The following is a 14,873-nucleotide window of genomic DNA, read 5'->3' as shown; positions in this document are numbered from 1 at the left end:
AAACTGCTCTAAACAATACCAACATGGCATAAAAATCATTTCTTGTTAAAACATTTTAGATTGTGTGTGAGATTAAAGGTAGCATGTGAAACATTTTTTTGTTTGTGTGAGAAAAAATTTGTGATTGTGCGTTTGTGTTCCAAACAGAAAAAAAAAATAATAATAATTTGGCAACAAACAAAATATCCACAAAAAACATTTGCAGAACAAGCTGTAAGTTCATAAAACATATCTTAGCTCTAACAAGTGCACAAAAAATAATCAAGGCCTGCTCTAAACACTACTAACATGGCACAAAAATCATGTCCTGTTAAAACGTGTGTGTCTGGTAACGAGAGTTTGTTCATTTGTGCTTGCTTGAATGGTGTGTGTTTCTGTTTCTTTGTGTATTTGTGATGGTTTCTGTGAGAGAGAGGGTTTGTGTTTACTTGTTTGGGTATACTTTGTTTCTGTGTGAGTTTGTGTGTAATTTTTTCTGTACACCTGTACATACAAATTTTTCCTTAAAACAAGCAAAATAATCTTGTTTTTTCTTTTGACGTAAGATTATTTGTTTTAAGGAAAAACTCACTTAATATTGACATATTTTTTTTCAAAACAAGACAGTATGTTTTGCTTGTCCAGAAAATTCTTCTTGATTTAGGAGTTTTTTGATATTTATACTAGAAACAAGACAAAAAAATCTAAGTAAGAAAAGCATTTTTTTGCAGTGTATTAAAATAATTTTTTTTTGTATTGATATTAATATTGGCATTTATAATTATTATATTATTATATATGACCAAATAATGTAGAAATGACAGATAACCTACTCCTTTTAAACGGGGCACCAGACAGCTTTGACTGTCAAAATAAATAACAATAAAATATTGGTAATTGATTTATACAAATATTAAGGAGTTTATTATCTGGCCAAATCTGAAGAAACAGTGAGATATCAATAACTTGTAGAGCCTCAGTATAAACATAAAAACAATAGTTTAAATAAAAGGATACATTTATTGAACAAAAGACATAGAAGCAATAATCACACACAAATTACTCATAAAAAATGAATAAACTAATAATCACAATAAGCCATCAGAAATAACTACAAACTAACACATACTTAATCAAACAGAACTTAGATCAAATGAGTTATTTAGTGGGGTTGGATGAAGCAATGAGAGAATGAATTGTATTATTGGCAGTCTTGAAGAGAAATTGCGTTGCAGTTTCTCAGGACAATGCGGTGTAAAATGGGCATTTGCAGTTAACAGTTAGCCTAACATATGCAAGGTCTATCTGTTATGAATTGACCCTAAATAACAGTCTCTACACATGAAACAATCACATATAAGCAAAACCTTATGCCAATGTTGAAAGAAAAAAAGGTTTGCTTATATTAAAAAAAAAGCTTTTATAAAATGCTTATAATTATGCTTCACTCAGTCAGATAATCAATCCAGCAATGGTGTGTTTTCCTTTCCACAGGATGCCTTGGATGGCTTGCAGTGTGGGATAACATGTGAATTGTCCTTCTGTAAATCAAATCAAATCACTTTTATTGTCACATCATCAGCAGCACGTGTGCTATGATGAGTGAAAAGCTTAGGTGCTGGTTTCAGACAGTACAAAATACATACAGTGCAAATAAAATGACAGTGCAAAATACAGAGGGTGCAAATACAATGACAGTGCAAATTACACCAACATACTCCCCAAAAAAAGAAAAAAAAACAGGACAATGTAAGATTGACAGCAATATGTACAATGAATAGGTGTCCACATAGTCGTAGGCAGTGTTGTTTAACCCTCTGGGGTCTGAGGGTGTTTTGGGGCTCTGAAGAAGTTTGGACATGCACTGACATTTGTGTTGTTTTCAGTATCTTAAAAACATATTAATGGCTAAAGTGTGATAACACTATAAACAGCACAAGTTGGGCTACAATATTACCTAAGCGGCATGTTTGTATGCGTTTGTGTTTTTGAGAAAGAAACGTTTATGCGTGGTTCGTGAAAAACTAAAATTAAAAAGTCACTGAAACAAGGCCATGAAACACTCAGAGAACATTTGTGCACAAGACTTTTGAGAACTGGATCTGGTAGTCTAGTGTTTTTGCTTCAAAATGATGTGAGAATCATCGTGTTCACTTGCTTACAGAAAACAATATAATGAATAAAAATTTCTAAGTCACTTTTTAAGTGAAATTGGTTTATGCGGGAAGTGTGAACTATCATTAATATGCAGTGAGTCACACCTGAGAATACAAAGACCTGCATAATGAGCTGCATAATGAGCCATCAGACAGGTACAGTATGTGACTAGGAGGGAAAGTTTAAAGAAGGAATCAGAGAAAAGTTTATATACTTTTTTTGTTTTCAGTTTATTTAAAATATATTAATTACACAAAATAACTTGAGATACTTTTGTGAGAGTCAGAACACTCTATAAAACTCTGCAATCTTTTAAACTTTCACATAGCAAATCTACTGATTTTTTTTGTTTGTTTGTTTGTTTTTTTGTAAATGAAGAGTTTAGTTGCAAAATGAGATATTTCCATTTTGAGAAATGTTGGTTATTTGACACTATTATTTAAGACATCAACAGTCAAGCTCATTCACAATTTTATACATTAAACTATTAAGCTCAGTGAAGTCCAGGAACACAATATTCTTCAAATCCAGGATATTTTTTTTTTTACTTTGTCTATAAATAGTTTACAAATAAGTCAAAAAACATGCCAAAATGCAATATATTACTTAACATTGTCAAACATCTTAAATTGGTTAAGAAACAATACATCATAAATATATGGAATAGTATATACAAAGTTTGAATTATAATAATACGATTCTGAGTTAGTTTTGGTAATCTCATATTAGAGCAATGTTATTTTAAAGAATGATGATTAATACATATTAACAAAAATAACTGAGCAAAAGAAAGCAGGTGAAAAAAACACCATGTAATGCGATAATGAAATCTTTTAAACAGTCGCGTGCATCACAGCAGCTTTTGGCACAAGTTATCTCCTCTCATTGGGTATTCACAGTAATTATTTAAAGAATAAACTAACAAAAATTTTAGAAATGTAATTTCAGAAATGTAAATTTTACAAATGTAGTCTTGCAGACAGGTATCTTGTGATGAGGAGGGGCGCAGGAAAAAGGCAGTATTTCACTGTAACAACTGGCCTTCTTCTTGACATCAGCGGAAACTCACAGACGCAGGATTATTTGATCCTGGTCCACTTTTGTGGCGTTTTTATACATTTTTGTGACGTTGAAGGCTACATCTTCATCTAACAGTTTGTCGGCATAACACAAACCATCATTACTCGCATTATACTGACCAAACTCGGAGCACTTCTTGTCTACTTTAGCTCACTTTGCTGCTGGTCCTTTACCTCTGTTGTTTTCACATCTGGATTTACATATGAAGCGTGCTTAATGAGAGGCGGGACCACGCTGCTGTAAAGAGGCAACATAGGAGATTATACGGATTACATAAAAAGAGATTATTTGTTTTCGACTTGAATTGGTTAATGCAAAAGTAGACATATCAAGCTTTATATAGATATCAGAAATCATAATCTTTGTTTACTATTTGCAGAGTTTCCTTTCATTTTAGTGACGTGTTTTTCTGACCACAGTCTGCTCGCGCCTCAGATGCTTGTAATGACAATGCCTCGTGGGCGTGGTCGCATTAAAACTAATGAGATCAGACTGAGAAACTAGACATAGCGTTGGTTTCATACCGATTACTTTATCAAGCAATGTTTGTTTTCAACATCCATAGCTGCGTTTAAAAGTAGACACTTTAAGCTTTCTAGAAATACATTTCTCATCTGTGTGCGTTTTGTATTCGCGGAGTTTCATCGCATTTTACTGACGTGTTTCTAAAAGCAGTTCACAGAGAGAGAAAAGACAGAATGCCCACACTGTTTGTTTTTCTTATTTTGGAAAAGCACACACGTTTGTTGTTGTTGTAGACACATAACAGATTCGATTGATGTATTGATCTTATCTGTACGATTAAAACTGAAAGTGTAATTTAAGTTTATTTCAGGAGTTTGACGCCACCACAGGTCAAAACGCATATACGCGGTCTTCGACCCCAGAGGGTTAAAGTATGGTTTGGTAAAAGTGCAGTGCATGCTACATATTGATGGTGTGCAGTGAGGGTTATGGAAGAGTCTGTGTGTGGTGTGTTAAGTGTTCATCAGCCTGATAGTCTGCTGCGGAACCGTCTGCCTGAGGGTAGCAGAGAGAAAAGTCTATGGCTTGGGTGGCTGGAGTCGCTGATAATTCTCTTGGCTTTCCCAATGCACCGCCTGGTGTAGATGTCCTGGAGGGAGGAAAGCTCACCTCCTACTATGCGTCTAGCAGTTCGCACAATCCTATGTAGGCCTTTGCGATTGCTGCTAGTGCTATTTTCATACCAGGTGGTGGTACAGCTAGACAGGATGCTCTCCACAGTGCAGATGAAAAAGCGGAGGATGTGGGGGCTTATTCCAAACCTCCTGAGACACCTGAGGAAGAAGAGCCGTTGTTGTGCCTTCCTCAGCACTGCGTCTGTGTGAGCCGTCTATGTCAAATCCTCAGCGATGTGTACTCCAAGAAACTTGAAAGTGCTGACTCTCTCCACTGGTGTCCTGTTGATGGTGATGGGGTGTGTTCTCTCTTCCCTCTCCTGAAATCCACCACCAGCTCCTTGGTTTTGCTGATGTTGAGTGAGAGGTGGGTTTTCCTCACACCACTGCATCAGAGTGTCCACCTCCTCTCTGTAGGCCGTCTCTTCATTATCTGTGATTAGGCCCACCACTGTTGTGTCATCAGCAAATTTAACGATGACGTTGGAGCTGTGTTTGACTGTGAAGTCATGTGTGTACAGGGAGTAAAGGAGTGGGCTGAGAACACAGCCCTGTGGAGCACCAGTGTTGAGGATCAGTGAGGACAAGGTGATGTTGTTCATTCTGACCACTTGGTGTCTTCCTGACAGGGATCCTGTTGCACAGAGAGCTGTTCAGACCCAGATCCTGGAGCTTCGCCACCAGCTTGGCAGGCACTATGGTGTTGAATGCTGAGCTGTAGTTCACAAACAGCATTTTCACATATGTGTTTTTGTTTTCCAGGTGAGACAGAGCAGTGTGCAAGGTGAAAGCAATTGCATCATCAGTGGAGCGATTATTACTGTATTCAAATTGCAGAGGGTCAGTGTGAGCGGGCAGTGCAGAGCAGATGTGGTTTTAAATCAGCTTCTCAAAGCAATTGCTGAAGATGGGTGTCAAAGCAACTGGACGCCAGTCATTTAAGCATGTCGTTTTAGCTGATTTCGGTATGGGCACAATAGTAGCTGTCTTAAATCATGTGGGAACCACAGACCAAGAGAGCAAGAGGTTAAAGACGTCTGTGAAAACTCCCGCAAGCTGGTGTGCGCATGCTTTAAGTACACATACAGGTATGCCATCTACATCTGAGAGATGTAGTAATGTTTACAGTGGCAGATTTGTAACTTTTAAAGTCTGTGCTGTAATTAAGTCCTTGCCAAATGCTCCTTGCGTTGTTGGTGTTAAATTGACCCTCTACCTTGTCTCTGTATTGACGTTTTGCTACTTTGATGGTTTTTCTGAGGTTTGCTTGTTTTTGTTCCTCAACATTTCTGGATTTATAGGCAGAAGCTCGCACTGTTCAAACTTCACCATTGATCCATGGTTTTTGGTTGGGGTAGATGTGGACAGTTTTTGTTGGAACCACGTCTTCTATGCATTTCCTGATGAAACACGTGACTGTGTCTGCGTATACATCAATGTCGTTGTCACACGCTGCCCAGAACATGTCCCAGTTCACGTGATCAAAACAGTCTTGAAGTTTGGAATCCGATTGGTCCGTCCAGCTCTGCAACGCCCTGAGGGTGGGTGGTTCCTGTTTCAGTTTCTGCCTGTAAGCAGGCAAGAGTTGAACCGAAGAGTGAACGGATTTGACAAACGGTGGGTGGGGGAGGGATTTGTATGCGTCCCGGAACTGAGAGTAGCAATGCTCCAGAATGTGATCCCCACGATGTTTTGATAGTATTTTAGAGCGATTTTCCTAAGATTGGCATTGTATAAAAACCCCTGTAACAATAAACGCTGCCTCCGGGTGTGCGGTTTCCTGCTCGCTTATGCTTCCATACAGTTCCCTGAGCGCCTGCTCTGTGTTGGCTTAAGGGGGTATGTACACAGCCGTAATGATAGCAGCTGTGAACTCCCTTGGTAGCCAGTATGGCCGACACCAAAGCATAAGATATTCCAGATTAGGAGACCAAAATTATCTAACTAGGTGTATGTTCCTCTCATCACACCATGAGTTGTTAATAAAGAAACACACACCTCCTCCTTTGCATTTCCCTGTGAGTTCTTTCGTTCTAACCGCGCAGTGTAAGAGTCCACACTGCTGCTGTGTTTTTTGTGAGTGTCGCTAAAGAACTCAAAGTTAGGTCTTTGATGTACAACGAGGGAGCCAATTTCCCGAAGTGTGTGTCTGTCATAGGGAATGAGAGTGTGTACATCCGGCATGAAAAACAACAAAAATACAAGTAAAACACAGAAAACACAACAAAGTTTGCTAAGAGCTCGCAACACGGCAGCCATGCTCGGCGCCATCTTGATAACTTAACCTGTAGTTCAGTGATCCTGAAGATCATTGGGTTAGCCAAAGGAATACAGGTGAGATGATGGAAATTAATTCCATTGTAGCAGATTATTGTAGCAGGAGAGAAGAATCTTGCTGATCAAGTTTACTTGCAATAATAAATTCTGGCTGTGCTGTTGTCTCTTCCTTGTCAGGTAGGAACTCAGAACCCGGGTGTGTCTGTAGGAGAAGGCTATATTCCTTCTTGCTGGAGGAGGGGTTGATTGTCCCTGCCTCTCACACTGAAGTGGCGTGACTGGGTCGTTGCTTCAGGTGTACACCCATCATGTCCCACCTTTCAATTTTGCGAAGCTTGTTGTTTTCTCCCAAAGAACACAGTTAAACAAAACAGAGTTTTAGGACCTTAGAAATGGTTTATTTCTTTTCCACATCCATTCCAAAGTTCTTATGACAATGTCCTGAACTCATAGAGTACAAGAATAAAGGGAGTTGTTTAAGGTAACACTCCTCTGTGTTTTCCCTCATCAATTGGTGGGATCCTGTTGATTATTATTAATAATAGTTTCCTGGATGATTATATATCGTCTTGGTATGTTTTCCTTCCAGTTCTTTTCTATTTTTAGTGGTTTAGAGCCAACATATGTAACTGCAGTTTCTGCTTGTACTGGCTCACTTTGTTTCCAGGATTAGCTGGAACTGATTTGGTGGCTTTAATGGCCCAGGTAGTTTGCACCTTTGTTCTACAGACAGAGAGTCGAGGGGAACAATGGGCACTGGTGATTAAACAGCCTATTAACAGAAGGCCTGTTGATTGTGAATCGTCTACCCTCTACCTCTCGCAGTCCTGCTTCTTGCTGGAGGAGGGGTTGATTGTCCCCGCCTCTCACACTGAAGTGGCGTGACTGGGTCGTTGCTTCAGGTGTACACCCATCATTCCCTTACATATCCATATCTTGGTTCCATGAGAAAAAAAGGTTCCTGTTGTGGCATGCAGCCTATGGATGACAATGTCAGTGATTCATTACAATGGAAACATGTTTCTGTCACAACATATCAAGAGATGGCCAGGCTGGATGTATTTCTAACATCACGTGTTTATTTGCACGACATAACAGAAGTTATACAAAATTTTCATCGGTAAGACGGTTTCTCTTTGGTCAGAAAATGTCTTTTCCTACACTAAAGAGGCGTTCACACGCTGCACTAGCAGGGACTCCTGTGTTGTATTTTAGGAAGATCTTCTTCATTGTTCACAGTTTTTATCATTTCATTGACAAGGTTGGTTTCATTCGATTGCAAAAAGCTGTCCACTTCATTCAGCATTGCTGTTGTTATGTGTGATGATAGGAAATAGTTATTTCATCATTATCTATTGGGTCCTCATCATCTGTCTGCACATGACTGTCTGTATATTCAGACAGAAGCAGGTTGACCTCTTCTTTTAGCCTCGACACAACCTTTTTTTTTTCTTACTGGGGATGTATGCAAGTCTGAACCGAGGATGCACTGCAGAGGCTTTGAGCATCCTTGCATCTTGGAATAAGCAACCAAATCTCTTTTTTACCCCATTGATGATGGCATCTACCAGTGGGTTGCAATGTTGCAGGCTTGTCTCCTGTTTCATCTGCTCCATTCTATTGAGAAGAATCGAGAATGTTGGCACCAGCACTCCTTTGTAAGCCATTTTATCAGATTGTAGTATGTCCAGGGCTTTGGCCAAGTGCGCCAGAACATTCAAAAAGGTACATAAAGATAAAGAATGATTACTTAAAACAGTAATAATAGTAATAGAAATAATGAAATTACTTTTTTTATGCGTTATTATTAAGCTCATGTAAAGATATACATGTTAGGCTTCATGTTGGGACAGATATTAAAGTATAAACACTGGTTAACTTAAGCCTAGTTCACACTACATGACTTTAACCCTTCACAGATTGCTATGCTGTTTAGACTATATGACTTGGTTTTGAGTGATTGTCGTTGATATAGTGCAACAATGTGTAAATGATCTTTATGAGAGAGTTCAGAACTACACAATTTGACAGCAACTCTATTGGCTAACAGCTCTGTCCCACCCCCAAAACACAGCCAATCAAATGCAGCCATCAGGAAGAGAACAATTGGCTGCTTGTGTGATGATTGCCTGAATCACTGGCACACTAAAGTTCTCCTCCCAAACGGTAATAGACATTTGTGAAGTGTATGCCAAAATGTAAAAAAAAAAAGACCCTAATGCCAAATAATAATAATAAAAATGATTTGACATTAGATTTCATGGAGGAGTTTTTCTGGTACTAATCCCTCGCTGTAGTCGATGATTGTGTCCTCTTTTTTAAGTACTATGTTATATTTTATTTATTTTCACTTGTTAAGTTTTTGTTTTATTATTATTCCTGGTTGTTGTTTTTTGCACTTATTGTAATGGTCTTGGATATAGTTTGTTTTTGAATTTGTAGTAATACTTTGTGTAATATTTCAATTCTTCTTCTTCTTCTTCTTCTTCAAAAAAAAAAAAAAACATGCTCGTCTAAATCCAGTCTTTTTTCGGCTTAGTCCCTATATTAACCTAGGGTCACCATAGCGGCATGAGCTGCAACTTATCAGCATGTTTTATGCACACACATACCCTACTGCCAATTTAGCTTATTTAATTAACTTATACCACATTTCTTTAGATTGTGGGGGACAACGCAGGTAAATTAATGCCTCTCTGTAATTTAAGGAACAAAAAATAGCTGTGAGGATATGTTAACCCTCAGGGGTCTGAGATGATTTTGTGGCCCCTGACGTGTTTTGACATGCCCTGACATTTGTGCTTATTTCAGCTACTTATTAAATAGTACTGGCCAACATTTTTTTTGTATTCAGCACAAAATGTGCTACATTAATATGTGAGACAGATTAATGTATATGATTTGTGTTTTTTAGGAAAAAATATTATGCATGTGTGACCAGATGACTTTTGTCAGTGTTAATGATTTAGCAGAGGGTAAATGAAGTGACTTACAATTAGGAGAACAATGATATTTTATTTCACAAGTTGTAGTATACAAATTGTCTCCATCTCTATTGCAAACAAGGAAGAAAAAGTAAATAAACTAAATAAAAGAAAAGAAAAAAAACAAACCACTAATGGCCACCGGTTAACCAGAAAGTGAGGACAGATGAGGTACCCAAGCAGCAGTGTTTTCACCACACTCAGCTCACAGCAATCACACTGCAACCTAAAAAACACAAAAATCAACAGTGACCAAATCACCACACAATCCCAATTACCTTTTCTCCACCGCCATCCACACAGTGCAGGGAACCCAGTGGCCACTGATGGTAAAGCAAATCCAAAACAGAACCTACAAAAGAAAGAAAAGTTTAACAAAGGAAAATACAAATACAAATTGTTGTCAACCTAGCAACATAATAAACAACCTAAATTCGCATACAACAAAAGTCAACAAAAAAGATTCAATAACAAAAACATTATTGTAAGTCTAAAGTAAACGGCAACCGTGCATCCCTAAAAAGGGGAAACACAGTTTATTACAACACAGAAACTCAGAATATAAAAGTCACAAACAGAATAAAACATCCTATAAATAAAACACGCATTAAGATAGAGATAAAAACCCTTCTTTTGTTTTGAACAATACCTCTAAGATCCTTAATTTCCCATGCTGACACTCAGGCAACAATCAGCAGACTATAGCCCTTTCACACAGTGATACCGGTAAATATCTGGAAAATTTCCGGAACGACTTTACCGGTATATTCAAAAAAGCGCTGTTCACACAGTCGAGGACGTTACGGAAATTTTCCGGAAAAGAGCATTCACACATCCATTCCAAAATACCGGCAAATTGCCGGTAATGTTACAACTTCTCTTTCCGGAAAATAGCCAGAACGAATTTACCGGTATTTTCAAAAAGGACCTGTTCACACAAACAACCTTTTCGGAAAATTGCCGGCAATTTTCCGGAAAGGTCTGTATGTGTGAAAGGGGCTAATGATTCCGTAATAACACTAGAAATAAAAAGGATAATATCATTAAAACACAATACTAAAAACGGTTTATTAAAATTATATAACGACTAACTCTTTAAATAAGTTCGCAATGAAGATCTGGCAGCATTAAATGTTGTTTGCTCATCAGCTAACCCTCACGTGAAGTGTTGACTCTATATATGTCAGTTTATGCATGCGTTAAAAAAAAAAGGAAACTCCGCGAGAAAGAGAGAGAGACCGCACATCACACAAATAAACTTACTACCTACCGGCCTTTACGTGCCGCGACCAGAATGCAACAACGACAGCAAAATGGCAAACAAACTTTATGAATCACTTATATAGCGCTGAGCAATCTACAACCTGTTGTTAATTTACGCCACAAACAGTAAATAAAGTGTCCGCACATAAACAACAACACTTCCTTGCATGGCGCTAAGCCTGCTGGGACTTGTAGTGCCCAGACATAGTCTCATTACAATCGGTTAGTAAGTTTTGAAGAAAAAAAAGAAATAGGGTCCAAAAACGCACTGAATTTGCCCGAACAAGACTTTTAAAGGGTTTTTGAAAATGCTCTTCCATGTAGTGTGTAACACAGCTCTAAGTGAAGTAAAGTATCCAGCTAAGGCTTAAATCTGTTAGTGTACAGTGTTTAAAACTGTTGATTCAGCTATAAAAGAATCGACTCATAGTGCTTCAAACGAGTCACCTTGATAACGAGTTATTAGGTGTTTCGCCATGACGTACTAACGAAACCAAGTTATTCACGTGCACACGCAAACCTGGGAGATTTCAAACCTGCGGCCCCGCCCTCTAACACAGAAACCCAGACACACACACACAAACATGCCGGTCGATTGAAGTCACACTGTAGATGGATATTATTGAGTCATTACCCAAAGATGAAACCTCAGCATTATAGCCAAGCTTTGAACAGTTGGAAACTACTGGAAACTTCTGGAATCTACATGCTACAAAGAATACTTCATCGGCATTTGTTAAAGGAAGGATCAGTAAAGAGTAACTTACTCATGGACATGTCAGGATGGGTTTCTTCCTCCATTTCTCGTGTAAGTACGTGCGATTAAGGTTGTTGCCTCGTTTACTCAAGCTTGCAAATGTATTTAGTTGTGATTTGTTACTTGTAACCGCGTGTACTGAATGAGGTTAACTCGCTATATTCTCATATCACGTGCAAAGCCACGTTAAAAACGCGACGCGTGCTGCTTTGTTTTCGGAGCTCTGTGGAGGAGGGTAGTGTGTGTGTGTGTGAGCGCGCGCAAGGACGAGGGCAATATGTGTGTGTGTGTGTGTGTGTGTCTGTAAAAAGAGCAGAGTGAGACAAGCTAGAAGATCTCCTCAACAGTTTTTGGAGTTTTTGCTCAATAAAATAGTTAGTCGTCGGTAATTTCAAGTCCATTGTCTGTATTTACATTGACCCACAGGTAGCTAAAATCCACGCCTACACTATCGAGGGCGTATGCACTGTGATTACTTTTTTTATTGCGGATTAGTATTGTTGAGTATTTCACTCTGTCGCTCACTGAAGGCAGTAGACCAATCGCAACAGACTGTCATCAGTCCAATCAGCGCAGATTAGCTTCACGCTAAGGAGGGGTTTGGGAACAAATGAATCACTGGGCGATTCATACGGGAGTCGCTGGCATAATTAGGTAAAAATAAATGCAGATTATAAGACTATGAAAGTGTTTTTTGACCTTGCATGCATATTAAACGGTTGTTGGAGACAGTTACAATCAAAATATGACCCTATTTCATGTATAATATGGGCTCTTTAAGTAACCAGTCTTGTAGGCTAGAATATTTACTTCCCAATTATGTGAAATTTATTCTGTTCTCTCATTCAAAGAAAACATTAAAGAGCCCATATTATGGGTTTTTGAAAATTCCCCTCCATGTAGTGTGTAACACAGCTCTAAGTGAAGTGAAGTATCCAGCTAAGGCTTAAATCTGTAAGAATACAGTGTTTAAAACGGTTGATTCATCTATAAAAGAGTCGACTCATAGTGCTTCAAACGAGTCGCCTTGATACAGAGTCATTAGGTGTTTCGCCATGACGTACGAACGAAACCAAGTTATTCACGTGCACGCGCAAACCCGGGAGATTTCAAGCCTGAGGCCCCGCCCTCTGACGCAGAAACCCAGACACACACACACACACACACACACCCACAAACACACGCACACAAACATGCCGGTCGATTGAAGTCACACTGCAGATGGATATTATTGATTCTCTACCCAGAGATGAAACCTCAGCATTATAACCAAGCAGTTGGAAACTACTGGAAACTACATGCTACAAAGAATACTTCATCTGCGTTTGTTAAAGGAAGGATCAGTAAAAAGTAAGTTAACTTACTGATGGACATGTCAGGATGGGTCTCTTCCTCCATTTCTCAAGTGTAAGTACGTGCGATTAAAGTTGTTGCCTCGTTTACTCTAACTTGCAAATGTATTTAGTTGTGATTTGTTACTTGTAACCGAGTGTACTGTATCAGGTTAACTGGCTATATTCTCTTATCGCATGCAAAGTCACGTTAAAAAACGCGACGCGTGCTGCTTTGTTTACGGAGCTCCGTGGTAGAAGTCTGCATCTGGCGTGGGGACAGCCCCGGGAATAAATTTCCGAATAAATCGCGGGAGCGGTCGGTAACGGGTTAAATTTGGGACGGGAGCGGGCTGTCTAGCAATATCGTGGATATTGCTATGCGAATGAGACAGAGAGAGAGCTTTGCCTGTGTCTTTGCTTGGTGCTTGTGTGTATGTGTATGCGCGCGTATGAGAGAGAGAGAGAGATAGAGCTTTGTCTGGCTGTCTGGACTGTTTAGCTGGGTGATTTTCGGTTATGTTCTCTCCCGCTCTTTAGCGGGATCGGGCGCGGCGGGCAGAAAACGGGGCGGGTCGGGCACCGGGACAAGAAATTCTAAATATAAGCGGGAGCGGTCAGGTTCAGGCTAAAACCTGGCGGGTGCGGGCAGAAGCGGGAGCGTTGTCGTCCGGAGGTGTGTGTGTGTGTGGCAGCTAAAATCCACGCCTAAACTATCGAGCGTGTATGAACTGTGATTACTTTTATATTGCTGATTAGCTATTGGGCATTTCACTCTCTGACTGAAGGCAGTCGACCAATCGCGACAGACTGTCATCGGTCCAATCAGCGCAGATTAGCTTCGCACTAAGGAGGGGTTTGGGAAAAAATGAATCACTGGACGATTCATACAGGAGTCGCTGGGATAATTAGGTAAAAATAAATGCAGATTATAAGACCATGAAAGTGTTTTTTGACCTTGCATGCATATTAGACTGTTGTTGGAGACCCTTACAACCAAGATATGACCCTATTTCATGTATAATATGGGCTCTTTAAAATGAATTATAATTTTTAAGTTTGTTTTGGGTAGGGTAAGATTTTGGCCTAATAAGTAATACATCAGTTTTGTCTAACTTTAAAGAGTCACGACACACCAAAACACATTTTTTTGAGCTGTTGACAGTCGAATATGTGTCCCTCACTTCTAAAAAAAACTATTAGGACACATATATTTCACTAAAACGTTTTAGCGTGTATTCCAGCGTGTAGACTGGACGTCTGTACCTGGGAGTCCCGTATTACGTCTCTGAGTGTGTTGCATTGATTCATGAGTATTGCTTAGTTCAAACCAATCAGTGCGCTCTATTATGTATCCGCTGCAACTTCATTAATATGCATGCTAGCTTTCTTAGACTGTACCTGAAACCAGGGGCGTTGCTAGGGTTGAAAGGGATAAGGGGCTTATAGCTGGCACATGTGGCTGTGGCTGGCACATGTGGCTGAGGTATGGCATGGCTGAACAGATATGGGCCAGATTATTGCCATATATGTTTTGCCATATGTTCAGAAAAGGCGGGAATGTTCTTCTGGTTCACAACTCCTTTTGCAGTATGTGGGCCAGTTAACAAAAAAACACACAAGAGCCTAGTAAGGCTCAGCTATGGCTGACATCAGTAAAAATCAACTTCTAACTGACTTTGGGATTGCATTTGGAAAACACGCGAAACCTTCTCCTCGTCAGTTGCTTCAGGTAAGTGATAATTTGTCATTTGAAGTAATTTTACTTAAATATTTATCATCATATGTCAACGTTGGGACTCACTGAGTGATTAGTTATTAACTTAATTAAGAAATGCGTCGAGTTAAATAGTATTTTCCTCTTTTGATCGCATGTTTACTTAATGTTATCACTCCAACATACTGC

General features: G+C 39.2%; 1 long non-coding RNA gene across 1 annotated transcript; it reads right to left on the bottom strand.

The window, feature by feature from the left end:
• Positions 1 to 979: 979 nt before the first annotated feature.
• On the bottom strand, positions 980 to 6,825 carry LOC141378745 (uncharacterized). The gene is made up of 3 exons (XR_012394031.1): positions 6,641 to 6,825; positions 4,492 to 6,504; positions 980 to 4,392 (listed from the first exon to the last, which is right to left on the bottom strand). It is a non-coding gene; the product is annotated as an uncharacterized lncRNA (long non-coding RNA).
• Between the last annotated feature and the right edge of the window lie 8,048 nt (positions 6,826 to 14,873).

The sequence above is a fragment of the Danio rerio genome, chromosome 18, assembly GCF_049306965.1.
Source record: "Danio rerio strain Tuebingen ecotype United States chromosome 18, GRCz12tu, whole genome shotgun sequence".
Lineage (NCBI taxonomy): Eukaryota > Metazoa > Chordata > Actinopteri > Cypriniformes > Danionidae > Danio > Danio rerio.
This window is presented reverse-complemented; position numbering and strand designations above follow the sequence as displayed.